General features: G+C 53.3%; 1 protein-coding gene and 1 pseudogene across 4 annotated transcripts in view; one reads left to right on the top strand and one right to left on the bottom strand.

Moving 5' to 3' along the window:
• KCNH1 (potassium voltage-gated channel subfamily H member 1) overlaps positions 1 to 19,142 on the bottom strand; it is a 353,228-nt gene that overhangs the window by 20,252 nt on the left and 313,834 nt on the right. The gene's annotated exons all lie outside the window — the stretch shown is intronic.
• Positions 461 to 9,947, top strand: LOC105236713 (annotated as a pseudogene).

Genomic DNA, 19,142 nt, shown 5'->3' with positions numbered 1-19,142 from the left:
TCACAGAATCCCCTCTCAGCACGGTACCTAGTGCCCGCCAGCTGCACGTGAGCCGCACCCCAGCCACAGCCAGCAGAGCGCCGAGCCAGGTGCCCTGCCTCTCTGAGCCTTGCTGTCCTCCTCTGGAAGCCGGGACCCACCATGCTGGCTTCGGCTCTCGGGTGGCGCTGGGACCAGGCAGACCACGGCACACGCCAGCGACCCGAGGTTATCCCCAAGGAGTCTCCTGTGGGAGAGGCCGCGCCAGAGCTCTGCCAGAAGGGCCTTTCCAGCCATACAAAGCACGGAGGGCAGCAAGGCTGGAGGACTGATGGGTGTAGACGGAGCGGGGCAACCGAGAAGGCCGTGATCGTAGCTCGGCACAGATACGGAAGGGGTGGCCCAGAAGCAGAGGAGCGGCCACAGGAACCGCAGCGCAGCCTGCTTCTGGACGTGCCCACCGGCTCACGGGAGACGAGGAATGGATCCCAAGCCCCAACCTGGGGCCCCGCTGGTGCCAGGTTCCCGAGAAGCATCTCCAGGCAACGCACACTGCCAGTTCCCACAGGGCTTTGGCCCCAGGCTGCCTCCCACCCTGGGAAGCCGATGGAACCGTCTGCAAACCATGAAGCTGCCCTTCGCCCTTCCAGAGGCTGTTTCGGTAGGCCGCACGTCCATGCCTTCATGCCCAGGGGGCCCCACTGGTCCCTCTGGTCCCCTTGGTTGTCTGGGGAAGGGGCACAGGGGGCCCGACCTCAGGAGAAATTGTTAAAGAAGAAATTTCGGGGAGACCAGCCCTAAATGGCACCTCTTAGAGACAGGAGAACTTTAAACCTCTTCCCACTTCTCATTACAAGCTCCACCCCGAAGCTCACGGCCCAGCTGTGTGACTCAGGGCTCCTTCTCTATGGGAAGAAGCCTGGAGCCACCTGCCTCCCCTCTCCCCCAGCTGTGTTTCTCTGCCAGGGAGAAGGACAGAATCACCTGGGGAACTTTCTATGCGTCATCAAGATGGCCACATAGGCACATAATTCACACTTGGGTTTAGAGGAAAGGCCCATGCCCACGCTCAGGAGGCAAGATGCCCCCGCTCTGTGCCAGGGGACCAGCTGCACACACATAGCCCTTCACCAGCTTCACCAGCCCCCACTTGCTCTGTGTTCCCCTCCTGGGCACCAGCCATTGCTGTCCCCCGTTCCCGGTCCCGAGCCCCATCTGGAGCAGAGGCCTTGAGGCAGTGGATCTGAAGACAAAAACATCTCAGCTGCCTGGGCCCCAGGTATGTATGTCTGTCCCGTCTGAGTCCTCTGCCTGCGGAGCCCCAGCCTGTCTCCCCGCTGGGGAGGAACTCAGCTAGGGGGCTGCCTCGTAGGCACCCTAGATCCCAGAGCTGGAAAGGGGCCCATTCCTCTGACACCAGACAGACCCAGTGAATCAGCCCTGGAGTTGGGCAGCCCCCCCCCACCCCACAGTCAGGAGAGCAGACGGAGGCTCTCCATGATCAGTCCTTCCTTCTCAAGACCTGCCCCGAAGTCCTCACTGTGGCCCTAAGCCTCAGGCGCTGCCAGAACCTCATTCCACCAGGAAGCAGCTCCGATCAGCCCCTCAAGTCTTCACACAGTGCCTACTGACCACAGACGGAGGTGCAAGGTATATGAGGTGGGGGGTCCACGTGTAAAGAAAGCAGAAAGAGCCTTCCCCTTGGGAACTGATGGTCCAATGATTTCCCTGGCCTGAGCTGACCTGAAACTGCTGCATTTTGAAGAAGGACCCAAGGGATGAGGAAGGGTGGGCGGGGGGCTGGGGGCCCCTCCCGGTGGGCGTCTCTGTTGAACTCTCCCAGTCCTGAGCAGCCGGGCTCTCTGCCGTGCTGAGGCTGGACTGGCTGCCACGGCCCCTTCCTCAGCCACGGGTGGGGCCACCACTCCTCCCCCAGGACAGGCTGAGTCCTGGTCCCAGCGCCACCGACGGCTCGGGCCCTGCCCTCCCCTTGCCTGGCCTTCCCATGGTGGCGGCTGCTCGGAGGTACCCGCAGCCTCCCTGCTCTTCACCTGTGCTTTGTTGAAGAGCTTTTCCACCCAGGGGAGCACGGCTCCCAGTTCGGAGATGTGAGGGTGACTCGGAATGGCCACTGACCATGCACGCGGGTGCTCGGTATTCAGCGGCTGCCGTTCCTGTCCCCCCGGGGCCTGGGCCTTTCCTAACCCCTGTCTCCCCCCACCCCCATACTGCCTGAGGAGCTCACACTGTTCAGTACTTGGTTCCGTACCTGAGATTATTACTGTGTTTACCTGTCTTCAAGCGTGCTTTGATGGTCTCCCCACTCCCACTGCCCCCACTCCCCCAGCTACAAGACCCACGTCATTGCCGAGACAGGCTGTCTGTCTCCCTGCCGGGGCCCAGCTACAGCACCGCATGGCACGCGGCGGGCATCCCATGAGTGTTTGGTGATTGACTGTCTGACTTGAGCAAATCCATGAACTTCTCGGTCTTCGGCTTTGTCTTTATAACTTGGGAATAACAGCCTTTACTAGAATCTCTAGAGGAACGGCATGAAGCTAAAATGAGACAGTGCACCCCAGGGTGTGTGTGTGTGTGTCTGTGTGCGCGTGCACGTGTGTGTGTGTGCACGCGTGGTTATTTATGTGCTGCCGATCAGTCCACCCTCCGTGCTCTGCTTGGAGACGCTGGAGCTGAGAGCCGGCCACCCACGTTTCCCAGACTCCCTGGGCAGCAGGCCTCTAGTTAGGCTCTGCCCACGGCAGGCCCTGGCAGGACTGAATGGCAGGGGGAGGACAGAAGAAACTTCCTCCCTGCTTTTAGCTTCTGCAGTTACAGTGCCGGCAGCAACGGTCAGCTTCAGGCCCACCTTCTAGCAGCTTCTTTCCTCTCAGCGCTCCCTGAGCAAGATTTACCACGCTCCCCTGGGGACCAGCCGCAGCCCTGCTGTGCACGCGGCAGCTGGACGGAGCACAACTCCACAGCGCTCCTCACCATCTGGGCACCCCCAAGCCAGGCCCTGTCCCAGAGCTGGGGACAAGCCCCGGGGTGTCTCCTCTGATGTCCGGCACCATCTGGGCACCCCCAAGCCAGGCCCTGTCCCAGAGCTGGGGACAAGCCCCAGGGTGTCTCCTCTGATGTCCGGCACCAGCCACACGGCATCGCTCTTGGAGGTCTGAACACTAGCGGCACCCCGAGCACCCTCGCAGAAAGTGGGGCCCTCCCCTGGCCCCGTGGGAGCAGCACTGCTGCTTCTAGTTCTTAATCTCTGGGCGTCCTCAACATCTGCTTTTCCCTCTTTCAGCCTTCCGACACCAATTCCCCAATTTAAAGCTCTTAAAAATTAGTGTGGCTTCAATTTCTGTTTTCCTGACTGGGTCCTCACTGCAGCCAGAGAGCAGGGTGGAGAAAAGGGGGAAAAGTTTAAGTGGAAACGTAGCAGTACATGAGAAGGAGAGGACTGACCCTCCCCCCAACCTGGTGTGCACAGCCCTGTTTTACTCGCCACAGGACACCTGCGGGGGCTGGGCAAGGCTCCCGGCTAATGTCACCTTTGCCGGTGTCCCTAGCATCTTAGCTTCTCTCTCTGGGGCCTGTGAGGGATCCAGTGAAGGTCTTGACTTTCTCTTGATTCTCTTGGCTATAACGACTGGGGGTCCCCTTCCTTCTTCCTCTCTGCTCGGTCTATTCCTATCATTCAGAGGACCTGTTGTTCCTAAAGCTTCCAGAAACCAGTAGGCACAAGGCCTGTGCAGGGGAGGAGGAGGCCGGTTTTCACCCAAGTCTGTCTTAGAAATACCCCGTCTGTGGATGACTCACCCGCCGCCCAGCTGCGGCCCGTATGACTCACAGCCCTCTCCTGAGTCAGGTCCGATGCTAAGCGTTTACATGCCTTCTCTTCACTCTCAACCACAAGCCCATGAAGTTGGAACTGTTATCACCCTCTGTCAAAGATGAAGGACTGAGGCTCAGAGCTGAACGTTAGTCAGTCTACAGAACCGCAGACCAGAGCCCAAGTTGGCGGATCCTCCAGCAATGCTACTGGCACCGGGATCCCTGCAGATGCCAGAGCAAAGGGGCCTTGGGAAGGGGACAGGTTCAAGGTCCTCTGCTCAGGAACCTGCCCCAAGGTCTCCGGGGCTCTGGAGAGAGCTGAGCACCTGAGGGCCAGGAGGCACTTCCTGGCAGATGGGACAGTAGAAACACGGGCAGGCCACCTGCTCCGAGCACCAAGCTCTGAGCTTATCCTGGGATCAGAACTGAACACCCCCAGGGATGAATGAGATGAGGGGAAGGTATGACCAATGTCAATCGCCTGGACCCAGTGCTGCCTCGTGGATGGGGACCAGGCTCCAAGCCTGGGGGCAGAGAGGTCAATTCAGCCCTCCGGAGTGTTCACCGCCTCTGTGGCAACCCCTTTGACCAAGTGCAGACATGGGATGTGTTTCTCAGTCCCAGATGGCTCCTCACTCCTAGCGAGCAAGGGCACGAAGCTGCCTCCCCAGCTGCGAGGTCACACCACATCCCAGCCTGACCAAGCAGAGGGCACACGCACCCCTCCACCACTCTCCCCTCCCCTGGTGGCAGGGACTGTGCCCTCCTTCCAGCCCATGATCTCTGCTGGGCTCGGGGACCTGGCCGCACCATCTGCCAAAGGCCAAGGGCCCTCTTCTTGTCCCCATCAGCCTCCCCCTGACCCCGGGCCAGGCAGAGTCAACCACCTCTGCGCATCTGGGACAGTGACATCTTCCTTGCCAGGAAGCCTCGGAGGCAGGCTTCGGGGGGGGGGGGGGCTTGTGGCACATATCAAGTGGCCTACCAGCTCCACCTCCTCTACTCTGTAATTCTTTCCCACAATAGCATCAGAGCGCATGGCACCCAGAGAGACAGCTTCCAGACTGTACTTCTCTCCTTCCCTCGGCACACAGATGGCAGGAGTCGGTCCTGAGTCCAGGACAACAAAGGAAGGCTGATCGGTCAGGCTGCAGAATCTGGCCTTGGGTTTCTCAGTAGTTGGTGTTTGAGCTGACCTGGAAGCTGAATGTCTGGACCACACATCTGTCCTTCCATCCCATGCCAATACTCGGCCCACAGACCTGAAGCAGGAACGCTGCAGCGGCCCCTGGCTTTCTGGGGGAGAGGAGGCAGGAGGAGCATAAGTGTGGCAAACTGGTCCCACCTGTCTGATCTGATGCCCAAAGGCTGTGGGAGATGGCCGAGGGGCAAGAAAAGCCCACGGGGTCTGGGGGGAGCCGGGGAAGTGGACCTGAGGATGCCTGCTCTGTTCCGGGGGACTGGGCATCTGAGGGGGACAGACAGAACAGAAGAGAACGAGATGGACAGAAGGCAGGACAGAAAGAGAAGCAGGCCTTGCAGAAGAGCCTCACAGGAAGAGTGCATAAGAAACAGCAAGAGAATGGGCAGAGGAGAGATGGTGTGAGCACTCACGTACCTGAATCACGGAAGGGAAGAAGCAGGGATGGCACGCACAGAGGGGGCCCACAGTCATCTGAACATGGCAGTGGCCCCCAGGCGCTGTGCTCTCCCCATCCATCAGACGCCGCTCTAAACACCTGCGTACATTATTTCAGTGAATCCCAACAACCCTACGGGGTAGCCACTCTTGTAATCCCGTTACACAGAGGAGGAAGCTGAGGCCGAAGGAGAGGACACAGAGAGTGAGGGGCCGAGCTTGGGCTTGCGTGATGCTGGAGCCGGGGGGCTGTAACACCTGCCTGCCATCCGGTCTGCGGCCCCTCCAGGCCCCTCCTCCTCCCTGATTCTCACTCAGAGAAGAAAACAGGGACTCCCCACCTTTACTTGAAAATGGGACCCCTTTTCCTCTTCCCATTCTCACCTCCCAGCCTATGTAACAGACCCAAGGAAGGGAAGCTTCCGTCTCCAGCCCAGGTCTCTGCTTGCACGCTCTGTCTCTGTGTTTTGGACCAGAATTCTCCTCCCCAATGTGGGTCTCTTTTTGTGCCATTCTTATACCTGGTATAAACAGAACAACATGCTGTCCAGGGTGGGCATGTGAATTACAGGAGCTCTAACACGTGCACAGTAGGCAGCACCCCCCCAAGCATCCGTAAATGCAGTTTCTGCCCCACCTCACCCTTCACAGAAGGTCTCACCTTCCCCATACTGCGAATGTGGCCCTTCTGGGTCACCCATTCATTGCAAGGGGCAGTCCTGCCACCCAGGCTGAAGGAGCCGTGTCTGGTCGGACTTGGGCATGGTGTGGACACAGCAGCTCAGACCAAGACTGGCAGATGAATATCTCTGTCCTGTGAGCACAAGAATGGCCAAGACAGCCCCACTCTGCACAGCAGAAGTGTCCATAAGTCGTCTTTGGGGGCAGGAATGGAAACCCTCAGGCCTGGGGAGGCTGGTCCCCAGGCGTCCAGGGAGGCCACTCTGCATAATCAAAGGAGGGCAGCAGGAACCAGGGTGGTCTGCCCGGAGGTGGTGGAAGTTTCACTGCCAGCACGGGCAGGGCGCACAAGTTCCCATGTGCTGTCCTCTGCTCCTCTTGCCCCATCCCCAACTTGCAGTGATATTTCAAAATTTCACCAATGGACATTTTATACATGCTTTTTTTTTCCCCCCTGGATAAAAGAAAAAAGTCAACCTTACCAGATGAGGATACTTGGCGGTTGGGTTACCACTATTATCGTTTATTTTGTACTGTGGACATGGGTGCTCAGAATTTATCTGGCTGATAAATAGAGCAGATTTGAACCCGCATGTGAGCCCACAAACCCAGGCTTATTTTGCTTCCCTCCCACCCAGCTGCCAAGCACTCAGCCACTCCTCAGGGGTCAGCTCCCAGGATTAAGCTTAATTGGCTAAAAGAACAGGAGCAGGGAGCTGATGGTCCCAGGTGCCCCTCCTACTTAGGAAGCGTCCCCCTCGTGCTGCCCCTTGAAAATCAGCCAGCCAATATGTGAGCCAATTAAGGCAAATTGGAAAATAACAAGCCACCAAAGGTACTGTTCTTGGCAAATATCTTTTTATACGCAATGGTTGCAACAATTAGACTCTCTCCCAAGGGCACTGGGAGTGACAAGTGAGAGGCTTGCAGAAGCTCTGAGCAGGGAACGAAGCACCACTGTCCCTGACGTGGACAGCAGACACTTCACTGCCTGCTGGCAGGGCTCGCAGATTCCTGCCACATTCCCTGCAGCAGGTCGGGAATGTCCAGGGTCAGCCTCACGTTGAAGTCCCAGGCTGGGGTCTGGAAACTATATGTGCCCAGGAGCCCCCGATAACCTTCAAAGGCACTCTGCCTGTGTTTCAACATCACCATCTAGTGCCCTTCTTCCTGCCTTAACCCTGTGTGCTCTTTCTTTTTTATATTAATTTGTCAACTTACTTTATATATCTTAAGTTTTAATTTGTTGCTGTTTACATACACTGTCAAAATCTTCTCCTAGTTCAGGGGTTGGCAAACTTTATCTGTACAGGGACAAATCATAAATATTTTCTACTTTGTAGGCCACGATACCATCTCTGTCAAAACTACTCAATTCCACCTCTGTAGTGCGAAACACAGCCAGACAAAACATAAATGAATGGGAGTGGATGTGTTCCAATAAAACTTTATTTACAAAAGCAAGTTGCGGGCCGAATTTGGGTCAGGCCAGTTTGTTAACTGCTGTCCTAGTCCATAGTTTTGTATTTTAATCATTTTTTATGCTCTCTTTTGTCATACCAACATTTTTTGCTTTGACACGATCAAATATTTCTATCTTTTCACATACGGTTTGTGCATTTCGTGTAGCCTATTTATTCTATGGGTGAAGAAACTGGGGCCCAGGAGGGAGAGTGGCTTCCTAAGGTCACATGGGTCCTCTGTAGCAGAAGCTTTGTTCTCCTGTAAGATCACAAGCCACCAACCTTGTGATCAGATAGCCTCAACTTCAAATTTTGGTCTGTCACTTATGCTGTGTATATGCATATAAATACACACACACACGCACGCACGCATGCATACACCTTTTTCTTTTTACCAGATTATCTCAATTTTTTAAAAAATCAGCCTGGTTGTCCATGAACCCCTCACTAATTTATTTCATACACTCTGATACCTCTATAATATGCCCATTAATAATATATTCTATATTTCTAAGTAATTAGTTTCATTTTTTTTCTCCCCTAGAGATACCATTTCTGGAACCCTCCATCCCTTGCGCCAGTCTGTTCTGGCTGCTTTGCCAGGCTCAGGATCTCCCTCCACTGTTGTCCTATCGTTGGTACATTCTCTTAGTTTCCTCCTCATTTCATAGGCACAAATCCTATAGTGGCTTCCCCCCCAAAAAATTCCCTGAGAGCCATTTGAATTCCTGCATTCTTAAAAGTGTCTTTACCTTCACCCTTCACTAGCAGTTTGGATACAGAACTCTGGAATAAAATAGTTTTCCAACAGAATTTTGCAAGTACTACTCCACTATATGTCAGCATTACTATTGAGATAGGCATTCTGACTACTAATCTTTTGCACGTAAACTATTACATTTCTATGGAAGTCTGCAGGATATTTTTAATCCCCTGATGTTCCAAGATTTCCCAATGATATGCTTTGATGTGGGTCTTCTTTACTCAAAGAGCCAGACACTTATGACACTGCAACCTGAGAATTTTTGCTCTTTGGCTCTGAAAAGTGTTCTTACGTTCTTTCTTTGGTAGTTTTTCTTCCCTACAGTTTCATCTTCTTTCTTTCCTATGAGTCAAAATGTAGGATTGATGCTTCAATTTTATCACCCCACCCCCTTTTTTCTTACTCTTTTTATTTTACCTTCTGAAAGATTTCCTTGACTTTATCTTACAGACTTACTATGTTTTAAATTTCCTACTACCCTGTTTTTTAAGATGCAAAAGTTCTTGCTTATATTTTGATTATTTCTTTGATAGCACCCTATTTTATTTCAGCGACACATTTTATGTCCTTCTTTTGATCCCCACATTAGCTTTAGGGTCACCAGGCTGTGTGAGGTAGAGCTCTTACCACACCAGATAAGAACCTTAAACCAATGCCCCACCCCCGATTTTAGCTGCAGTGTCCCCACCCACCCATCCAAGGCCAGAGCTTTCCTTGAGTTTTACAAGAGACAGAACAAAAATTCCTTTCTCATCTTGCATGCCTGGGCTGCAGGGTCCTTCATGTTACTAAAGCACTAACCATTCCTCCATCCACCTTCCATCTGCAAAAAACTTATTGAAATTACTTATCTGCTACTTTCTCCTCCCTCAATTTTTTTTGTCCTTGTGGGTTTCCATCTTTAAAAAAAAAAAACCCACAAAAAACACAAAAAACAAAACAACAAAAACAAAACAAAACAACAAAAAACCTATTTCCCTGGGTTGGATGACAGCTCTAGGGGGCCGCACAGCGGAACAGGGAGCCCATTCTGTGCGTGCTGGGTCAGTACCTGGACCCGGCCCAGTGCGGCATCCGAGGGCACGAGGTGGCCTTGGGCTCTGGCCAACCCACCACCCACTTCAGGCAGACCTTCCCCCACACCCAGGGGCAGCCGCCCACGTGGACCAGCGCTGCTTGGACAGCATTCCAGCCACCAGTCAGGCTCAGGGGCTGTCCAGTGTGAAGGCCCCACTGTACTTGGACTTGAACTGGGATTGGGAGCAAGTGGGGCGGGATTCGCCACGATCACGGGACCTGCACCAACATGACCCGCATCAGCCCCTGAAATGCACGGAGAAGATCTTCAGAGCAGGAGGGCACCTGCTCACACTCAAGGCGCTGCTGGCCACCTATGGGCCCCATAAGATCAATGAAAGATCACTCCGCAGAGTAATATAGATTTTGACCTAACTCTTAGATGCAGTCCCCGGAGCGGGGGGTGTGGGACACAGCCTTCCTGGACCACGTGGGCCAAGCCAGTGGCCTGTTCCTGGAGAGAATGGTGGACATGCCAGTCAACAAGTGCCCGATATTCCAGAAACAGTAACCCCCTCCTTCTCCTGCATGCTTTCGTCTCCACCAAAGCCCCTTCTGGAACAAACCCAGACTGCCAGTTCCTGCTTCCCAGGGCTGGGCCATGAGGACTGGCCTTGCCCAGTCTGGGGGCTCTTGGCTGGTGGCCACAGGGCTGCTTAGCACCTGGGAATAAAATGTTTCTCGCTGCCAAAAAAAAGAAAAAATTCCTCTAGTGTCATTTCATTGTTTTTTGGATTTTCAGGAGAAATGAGAAATAGATACTGATGTCCAATCCTCCATATTTAACATGATTTTATTATATTATTATCCTAATATTTAAAGAGACCTTAGGAAGCCCTTGCTAACTAATCTGGAATCCAGAACCTGTAACATTAAAATAATAAATTTGGTAACATTAAAAAAAAAAAACGCTCTGTATGACAAAAAACAACATATGCAAAATTAAAAGACAAAGGACAAAAATGGGAATATATTTATTTGTATTTCTATTATTACGAAAAGTAGCTTCTAAAAATCGATAAGAAAAAAAAACCCAACTTTCTAATTTTTAGAACGGACAAGGATCACAGAAAAGGATATTTAAATGCCCATTAAGCATAGGAAAAACAGCCAAATCTCACTCATAATAAGAGAAGTGCAAATTTAAACTACTCTGAGATACCATTTTTTCCTAACTATCAGATAGGTAAAAACTCAGAAGTTTAGTCCACTTTGTGGATGAGGGTGTGGGGAAATAAGCATTCTCAGGCATCTCAGGCAAGTTTTTTAAATCTTGGAATATCAGTTTCTTTATCGGTAAAATAGAGCTCAGAATAGTGCCTAGGAGATTTACAGGATTATTGGAAGGATGAGAAGAAATACTGCATGTAGCGTGTCTAACACATAGCTCGTGCACCATTATTTAAACACTGCTTACTAACATTATTAACATTTATTAGACCACATCATTATGTTTTCCTTCACTGAAGCTTCTACGAAAGACAGGAACAAATGCTGCCTTCCTACCCTCCTGCGGGATCTCCAAGCACAGAGACCAGGCCTCACACTTCTGTGTGGGCGCAAGGCAGGACACAGAACCCGTGCTCACTAAACACCTGGTTTTGAAATATAACGAAATATCACAGTCCATTCCTAGGCTACACCTGCAACCTTGGGCTTGTGCCCAGAGTTTCTTCGGTTGCTTCCAAGCAGGAGGGCAGAGACCAGCAGCTGAGATGAACAACAGGGATCCAGGCCCGTGTGCAGAGCTGGTGGCCCGGGGTTCAAGTGCAGAGTGCACCCCGTCGGCAGATGGCCCTGTGACGGATGAGGCCCATGACTCCGTGATCACCAACACTGCCAATCACAGGAGCCCAGCTGTCAGCTCAAGGAAGCGACGCCTAGTCAGGGAGAGGCACTCGGGCCAGGGAAGGGCAGACACCACAATGCAATCTCCCCAGGGTCAAGGGTGGGGGGAAGCTTCTAGTGCCACCTGAGAACATGTCTCAATGGCTGGGGCCCTTCCTGCCTCCTGCTGAGGAACCCAAGGGAAGGGAGGGGCCGAGGAGCCGCACAATGCCTGTTGTCTCCATAGGAGGACTCCTGATGCCCTGGCCATTTCATGTTTAGGTTTTGATCCCATTTCCAATAACAATCTCTAAGCCTCAAAGATTAGAGACCTCAGGCCCTTTCCGCCAGACTGACTCCCATTTCTCCTCCTTTGTTTCCCAGCAGCCCTGGATCCTCTGATAACAAAGGCAGAGGGAGGCAGAGAGTGATGTTAGAATCAGGGGGACCTCAGGAGGTCACCTGGTCCAGTCCTCTGTCTTCAGGCCAGTGACCTTCTAAGCCATTTCCAGTGCAAGCTGCCATTATGCTGGCATTATTAATATGACAGCTGATATGTGTTCTGTCTCTCGTTGACAGAAAGCTGGCACACATGCTCTCTCCTCTGGGATCCCAGCAGCCCTGCAGCATATGTGGGGCAAGTATGCTTATTTTGTATAGACAAGGAGATAAGCGGGAGAGGCAAGGTCCCTGGCTCTTCCAGCACCAAATGCTATTCTCTTTCTAGAAGGTCCAGAGAGTCAATTCTGTGTTTAATCATCTGATGGTCAATGTTATACACACACACACACACACACACACACACACACACACACACAGAGTTGCGTCTACTTTTATGTAAACGCAACTCCACTTGCTCATTCCTTCATATACATGGAGAGCAGCTGGTCACTGCCTGTTCTTCCTGTACATAATTTGCAAAGTCAAGGACAGCAAATGACTCATCCAGAAGCCTTCCGCCTGCCAGGCTGCAAACTCAAGCTCTCTCCTTCCCTCTCTGGTCAGCAGGAGGGTATGGGCTTGTAAGTAGGTCAGCAGGGGTTTGGGCTGAGTATTCCCAGGCAGGCGGGAGGGAAGTGGGAAGGCAGCGAGGTAGGGCAGCGTGAGCTCTGGAGATGGGAGTTCATATCGCTGGCATTGAGAATGTTGGAGAAAGCCATGGACTTCATCACCTCTTCCCTCTACAGCCTCCCTGACAGGCCGGGGCTGGGGGTGGAGGGGGTAGGAGGAGAGGGGCCCTGCTGAGAAGTACTGAATTAGGCAGGGCCTGTCAGCCTTTCCAGGGGCAAGAACCGTCAGCTCAGGCCCTTGGTGGAAACACACTTTCTTCTAAGCCTTCTGATCTGAGCTCTCCTGCAGCTTGCACCTGAGGAGCCGATGAGCCTGGAGGGGAAGAATTACAGGCCTCTCCGGTCTCTCTCCCTGGGGGCTTAACCTTCACCTCAGGAAGTGCATGGGGGTGTTGGGCCAGACAGAGAGAATATCTTCCTGAGGTGTGTGATTTCCGGCTAGCGGGCATCATCATCAGAGAAACAGTGACACAGTCCTGGGGCTGGACAGCCGAAGTCTAGACCCACTTAGGCCCGTGGGGTTCCTGGGGGACCCTGACTGGCCCAGACACAGACCCCATTTGTCTGCAAATTTCCACAACAACAACAACAACAACAGGCTGTTGCTGCCATGACTGCGCAGAGACAGATCTCCGAGGCCTCTCCCCTTCCTGGTCATCCTCCCCCTGGGATTCTGCTCGCCCATAGTTCTGAGCCAGGGTCCTCCTCTTGGCCCACACTCACCGATTATGGTCAGCCATCCCTCCCTCCTTCCTGTCTCCCTCCCAGGTCCCCTCCCAGGTCATACTGCGTCTCTGCCTGGTGTCTGGGCCTCCCAAGTCAATCCCCGTCTGCGCCTGCGCCATGTGACCCCAAAACCACGCTCCGCCCACCGTAATCCTGATCGGCAGCAGCATTCCTGAATGCTTCCTGAGAGCCGGGTCCTGGGCCGCCCACCCTTCCCTTATTGTAGTATATTTAATCCTCACAACAACTCAGAGACGGATACCATCGCCGGCCCCGTTGTACAGCTCAGGACACCGATGTGGGACGGTAAGGGGTATAACGGACATTCAGATCCAGATCCTGTCCTTTTGCCAGTTAATTCCACTCCTCGCGGTCACTATTTTCATTCATCCTGAAATCTCCCCTCTTCCACAAAGGGAACAGGAGGCGGGGAGGGCCTCTTCCAGACTCGCTCAGCCCCAAGGACTGACCGTGTGGGGGGAGGAGCCGCCCCTGAGGGCCGCCGTCACCCCTTCCCCATCCACAGCCGTTGCTGTGCAAGAGACGCAAGCAACTGTTAGTATTTGCAGAAGCAAAACGCAGCATGGAGAGTCCGATCTACCACAAAATAAGCAAAGCATTTGCAAATCAAATAAAAATGACCTTTGCTTTAGCCATTCTCTGGAATTAGGTGCACCATGGCTGGTGACTCAGAATGTGGGTGACAGGTGCTTAATGACTTCATTAGAACCACAGTCAGGGCTGGAAAGGACCTCACACACCACTTTGTTCAACTTCTCTATGTTAGAGATGAAGAACCTGAGGCCTGCAGAGGGGGAGGGGCGGCCTCCGGGCCTTCCAGCCAGGAGATGGCGGCCAGAGCGGGGAACCAGCGGCTCTTCTGAGCTCAGACCATGCCTCTTCGCAAGTAGATGGCAGGCAACAAAGGCACTAGCGATTCTTACTAAACATAGGGTCCCCTTTCCACCCCACCACCCGGGCCAATGTTGTGATTCCCACTTTATGGATGAGGAAACGGGCTCAGTGGGAGAGTCGGGGCACCGAGGAGGTCCTGGGCTGGCGTTTCCTAGTTTCTCCCTCTACCGTCTATTGGATGGACACCTACCGCAGCCAAGTTATGTCGGGCACCACACAGCAGGATGGGGCTGAAGGGAAGCACTTTCCTGTCTCCCTGGGAATTCAGTCCAGGAAAACAGGTGTTGGGGTGGGGGGACAGAGACCCTGTGCTGGGACGGGCATAAGAAGGCACTGAGGCTGCTTCTCCATATACGTTGTTTCTTGCCCGAGGTCCGAGAGGAGTCTGGCAGGTGTGGGCAAGGACAGCCATGCCCAGAAGGGGTGGGAGGGGCTGCCCGGTAATCAGTGGCTGGGCCGGGGCCCCTACCCCAGCTCTGAAGTGAGGTGTCTATCCCTATGCCCCCAGCACTGAGAAGTACCAGGCCTTCGCCCCTGCCGGGCACACAGAGAGCCAGCCTGTAATGAGGCAGGCGGGCATTTACCCTGGCTTGACCCAGGCTCTATTTACATCCAGAACTGTTCAAGGACAGGGACAGCACAAGCAATTACTGGCAGTAAAACCCAAGCGCGGCTCTGCTCTTCTCCCCCACCCTGTTTTTTATATGGTCAATAAAGTGGCTGCCTGATCCGCATTCTTGGCCGCAGAGTTGAGGTGTGAGTGTTCGGCCGGGAAACCAGCTGGCCGCACAGGGGGAGAAGAGACTGTCTTCACCAGGTTGCAGGCTTACTGCCACCGCCTAGGGACGGGCCGCCTGCTCCAGATGGGGTCTGCAGGGGCACTTTCTACAAAGCCCCTCCAAGCTCAAAAAGATGGAATTCATACAGCCAGGCCATTCCCTTCCCCTGCAGAACCTCTAAAAGAAGGGGCCTTCCCTGTGCTCCCTGGAGATGGCACACAAATCTATCCAGGAAGAGACCGTTTTCACAGAACCACGAGCAAGGCCTCCCTTCCCGGCCTGCCGTGTACTGTGAAGTGTGCACAAGCTGTGATACAGGTGTGCCATGCAGGGACTTGATGAGGCTGGACACAGAACGTAAGCACACGCAGTGGCAGGTAGCACAGACACTAACTATGGCACAATGCCTGCAGCATGCTGCGTGTTGGCGAGAGCCCTTCGCTGCCCTACTCTCTGGACAGAGAAGGACTCTGAATGGATCATGCCCCCCTTCCACCCACACTCCACAGCCATTTGTGCTGCCATCACACTGGACTGCTCGCCTTTCCCCCATGACTGTTTCCATTGATTCAAATCCCATCTCTTCGGCAAAGGCCTGAAAAATGCCACTTCCTCCAGGAAGCCTTCCTTGAATCTCCCAGCCAGAGGTACTCAACATGATCTCCATCCTGCTCTAATAATAAACAATGCTTTCCACCCCGATGTTACTCTTTTATGTAAACATCTAAATTTCCCCCCAAATTCATTAGCCCCCCAGGGTGGGATTCATGTCCGATTCATTTCAGCATCCCCCACAGGGCAAAGTGCAGTGCTAGGCACCCAGCAGGAGCCCAGCAAATGTCTCCTGAATGAACGAACACAACATTTTTGCCCACACGCGTGAAAGACACACAAGGCTGGCAGGCAGGTGTCTTGGGGTGCCCTCACTTGTTCCCCTCCTTTTCCTGCTCCCCTGGGTGAAAGTTTTTTTCTCCTCAGTGAATCATTTATATCAAATGTGTGCAATGGGTGGTAGCTGGCATTGGCAAAAAGAAAGATGGTTGTCTAAGAGTCAGATATTCTCAAGCCTGGAAAAATCAGGCGACTGCTCCATAGAAGGACCCGAAGGTTCACTGCGGCCATTTGGGGAAAGAGCTGGGACTCTTGAGAGGAGGGTGGGGTTGGAAGAAGCTGGGGGTGGGGGTGGCTGGATGGATTCCAAGGGAAGGGACTCCGCAACCAGCACAGCGCCCCGGAGGCGAGCTCTGTATGGGCCCTGACGTGAGAAGGCGTCCAGCCTGCTGCGTGCTCCAAGAGCTGACACTGAGACCGCACTTAGCCCGGAGCAGAGAGGAGCTGCAGAGCCATGCCCCTGCCACGAGCCACCGTCCAGGGGCCTCTGTCCCCAGCGCCCAGTCCAGAGCACCCATCCCGGGTGAGGACCACTCGGAAACTCTCACTGTCTGGGAATCCTGAGGCTCCGAAGTTGAACATACCCTTTCTGTGCCTGGAGGCTGAATGACACAATGACCATCACCACATCTCCCATTTATAGGGTTACAGCTCATTAACAGCTTAGCTAATAGTCCCAGCCTCCCTGAACTGACCATTGAAGTTTGTTGATAACTCTCGGGCTATGTTCAGCTCTTTCACTCTGGCAGAGCAATGGGACTGATCCACCAAGGGGGAAGGATTCCGCCTGCCCATTCTCCCAGGCACTTGCCCATTCAGACACAGGCTGAGATCAGGGGGGATTTGAATGGGGTCAAGTGAGTCTCTGTGAAAGTTTCCTGCAAGGTTAGAACCTCTGGTCTAATTGCAATGCTCAGATTCCCAATTCTAAAACGGAAAGTCTCTGTCTGGTTCTGTTAGTCTCCAAACGCCTCCCACCAGCACGATTCTTGGTTCCCCGGGAGGGAGGACAAGGGTGGAGGAGGAATTTGTGTTTGAGGCCCACAGCCAGGGGCTGGAGTAGTGCCTGGCAGGGGTGTGCAGACTAGAGATACTCTGGTACTTCTCATGCTTTTCTACATGAGGAAGAAAGGCGTAAGTAACTCAAAATGATAAGGCCCATTCACTTGGTAAGTCCTGGCCAGTCAAGGGTGTGGATTCAAACTCCAGGAGTTCACTTGACTCAAATCTCCCAAACCCCACCTTGTTGTGGCCATGATCCTACACAGCCATCTCTCAAGTGCACAGGCAGCTGGAGAAGAGAGCAGGAGACCATTATTCAAAAATTCACCTGCTGAAGTCCTACCCTTTCGTAGCTTGGAAGGTGGCCTTCTTTGGAAGCAGGATAGCAGCAGATGTAATGAGTTGAGATGGGCTCATGCGGGAGTAGGGTGAGTCCCTAACCCAATATGACAGGTGCCCTTATATAAAGGGGACATCTGGACCTAGAGACGGATCCGCACACGGGGAGAATGCCACATGAGGGTGAAGGGAGAGATCAGGGCGATGCAGGAGAAGCCAAGGAACACCAAAGAAGCCCACCAACCACCAGGACCAGGAGAGAGGCCTGCAGCAGATTCTCCCTCACAGCCTCAGAAGGAAGCAACCCTGCTGATGCCTTCATCTCGGACATCTAGCTTCCGAGACCGTGAGACAACACGTTTCTGTTACGTAAGTCACCCTGGCTGTGGTACTTTGTAATGGCAGCCTGAGCAAATTAATACAGAGACGCGAGGCAGGCTCCTTGTGCAGACGGTGCTATCATGCCGCTGAGTAACTAAGGATCAGACCCATAGTCCTATTAGCTTAAGAAATATATATACAGAAAGGTAAAGGTGGATGGATGAATGGAAGTGTAGGGAGATTGGTAATGATAGATGGATAGATGGACAGATAGATGATGGGTAGATGGATGGATGGATAGATGGATGAGTGATGGATAGACACACTGATGATGGATGGATGGATGGACGGATGGATGGATGGAGAGATGAGTAGATGGATGCTAGATAAATAGATATACAGACAGACAGATTGATGGCTGATGGATAAACAGATGNTTGATGGCTGATAGATAAACAGATGGATTGAACTACTGTACGGACATGGTGGCTGGGCCCTCTCCAGCCCAGCAGCCCTCCCACGCAGGGCTGGAGAGTGACCTGCCTGTGTGGGTGGCTAAGTGTTGCAGAAGCGTCACACAAAGAGACAATGGGATCTACACGGCACAATCACTATGGCAATTAGTCCTCCGAACGCCCTGTGGTAAAGACACCCTTATCCCCGTTTTAAAAATAGGAAGATGAAGCTCAGAGAGGTTAAGTCATTTGTCTAACACCACAGGGCTAGTAAGTGGCAGGCCTGGGATTCATACTCAGGTCTGCCTCGCCTCAAATACCGGGTCCTTTTGTCATACCTGCTACTTTGCACAACCCTGCCCTCAGTGATCCCGTGTTCAAATAAAGGAGCTCAACAGACGTGACCAATAAGCTAGACCTGCTTACAGGGCAAGTGTTGTGTCCTCAATCCCTGTGATCCAGGCCAGCCCATCCTCACCAATCAGGCGGCGTCATGAGGCCCCTGCTCTCGGCTCCGCAATTCCAACCTGCTTCCCTTTAAAGTACTGGCCCCAAACACTGGCCTCAGGCTACCCATCTGGCCTCTCCCGCATTTCGCTGTCCTGTGGAGTTTCGACTCAGTTTGCCTTTCTGGTCCCAGAATCTCCCTTTGTTTTGGCTGTTCTAGTTCCTGGCCCATGGAACTCACCACTCTTAGCCAAGCTAGCCTTAAGCACTGGTTTTGGGGCTGTCCAGCCCCACCTCCTCCATGGGGGAGACAGAGAGGGGGCCAGACACTATGGCTGATACAAATGCAATCATACTTTCTGGGCAATCACACCGGGGCCCTGCTAAGATGTGTGTAAATGCCTTAGAGTCTCGGGGAGCTTCAGGGGGCTGGTGGAGATACCCTCTTCAGGGGCCCAGGCCTAGTTCCCTTTCATGTCCCCAAATTATACTCCCGTTCCCAGGACTTGACCTGACAGGGGCACATTAGCTGTAGCCCTGGACCTGGAAAACTGGCTAGTCCTTTCTAAGCTTCTCTTCTTAGAGCTTCCCGAGCACACCAGATGCTGCAGCCTCTGAGATGCCTTCATGCCGTTCCTCTGGCCGAGGGGCCTTGCCTCCTCCTCGTTGCCTAGCCAGCCCCTACTCTGCTTTCAGGTCCCAGCTCAGATGGCATCTCGTCTTCATCCCACACCGGCGCTGGGTGTCCCATGGTTATGTCTCTTTATCATCCAGCAGTACTCAGCAGGGTGCTCCCTTAAGCTCCGGGGTCACGTGCTCGTCCGAGGCCCTCACCAGCTTGGGATCTGGATCGGTAGGATCTTCGCCTGTGTGAGCTCACGCCACACCTCTGCACATGGTAGTGGAAGGATAAACAACTGTGAAGGATCCCATG

The sequence above is a fragment of the Ailuropoda melanoleuca genome, chromosome 8, assembly GCF_002007445.2.
Source record: "Ailuropoda melanoleuca isolate Jingjing chromosome 8, ASM200744v2, whole genome shotgun sequence".
Classification (NCBI taxonomy): domain Eukaryota; kingdom Metazoa; phylum Chordata; class Mammalia; order Carnivora; family Ursidae; genus Ailuropoda; species Ailuropoda melanoleuca.
Note: the sequence above shows the minus strand (reverse complement) of the source record. Positions and strands in the feature narration are given on the sequence as shown.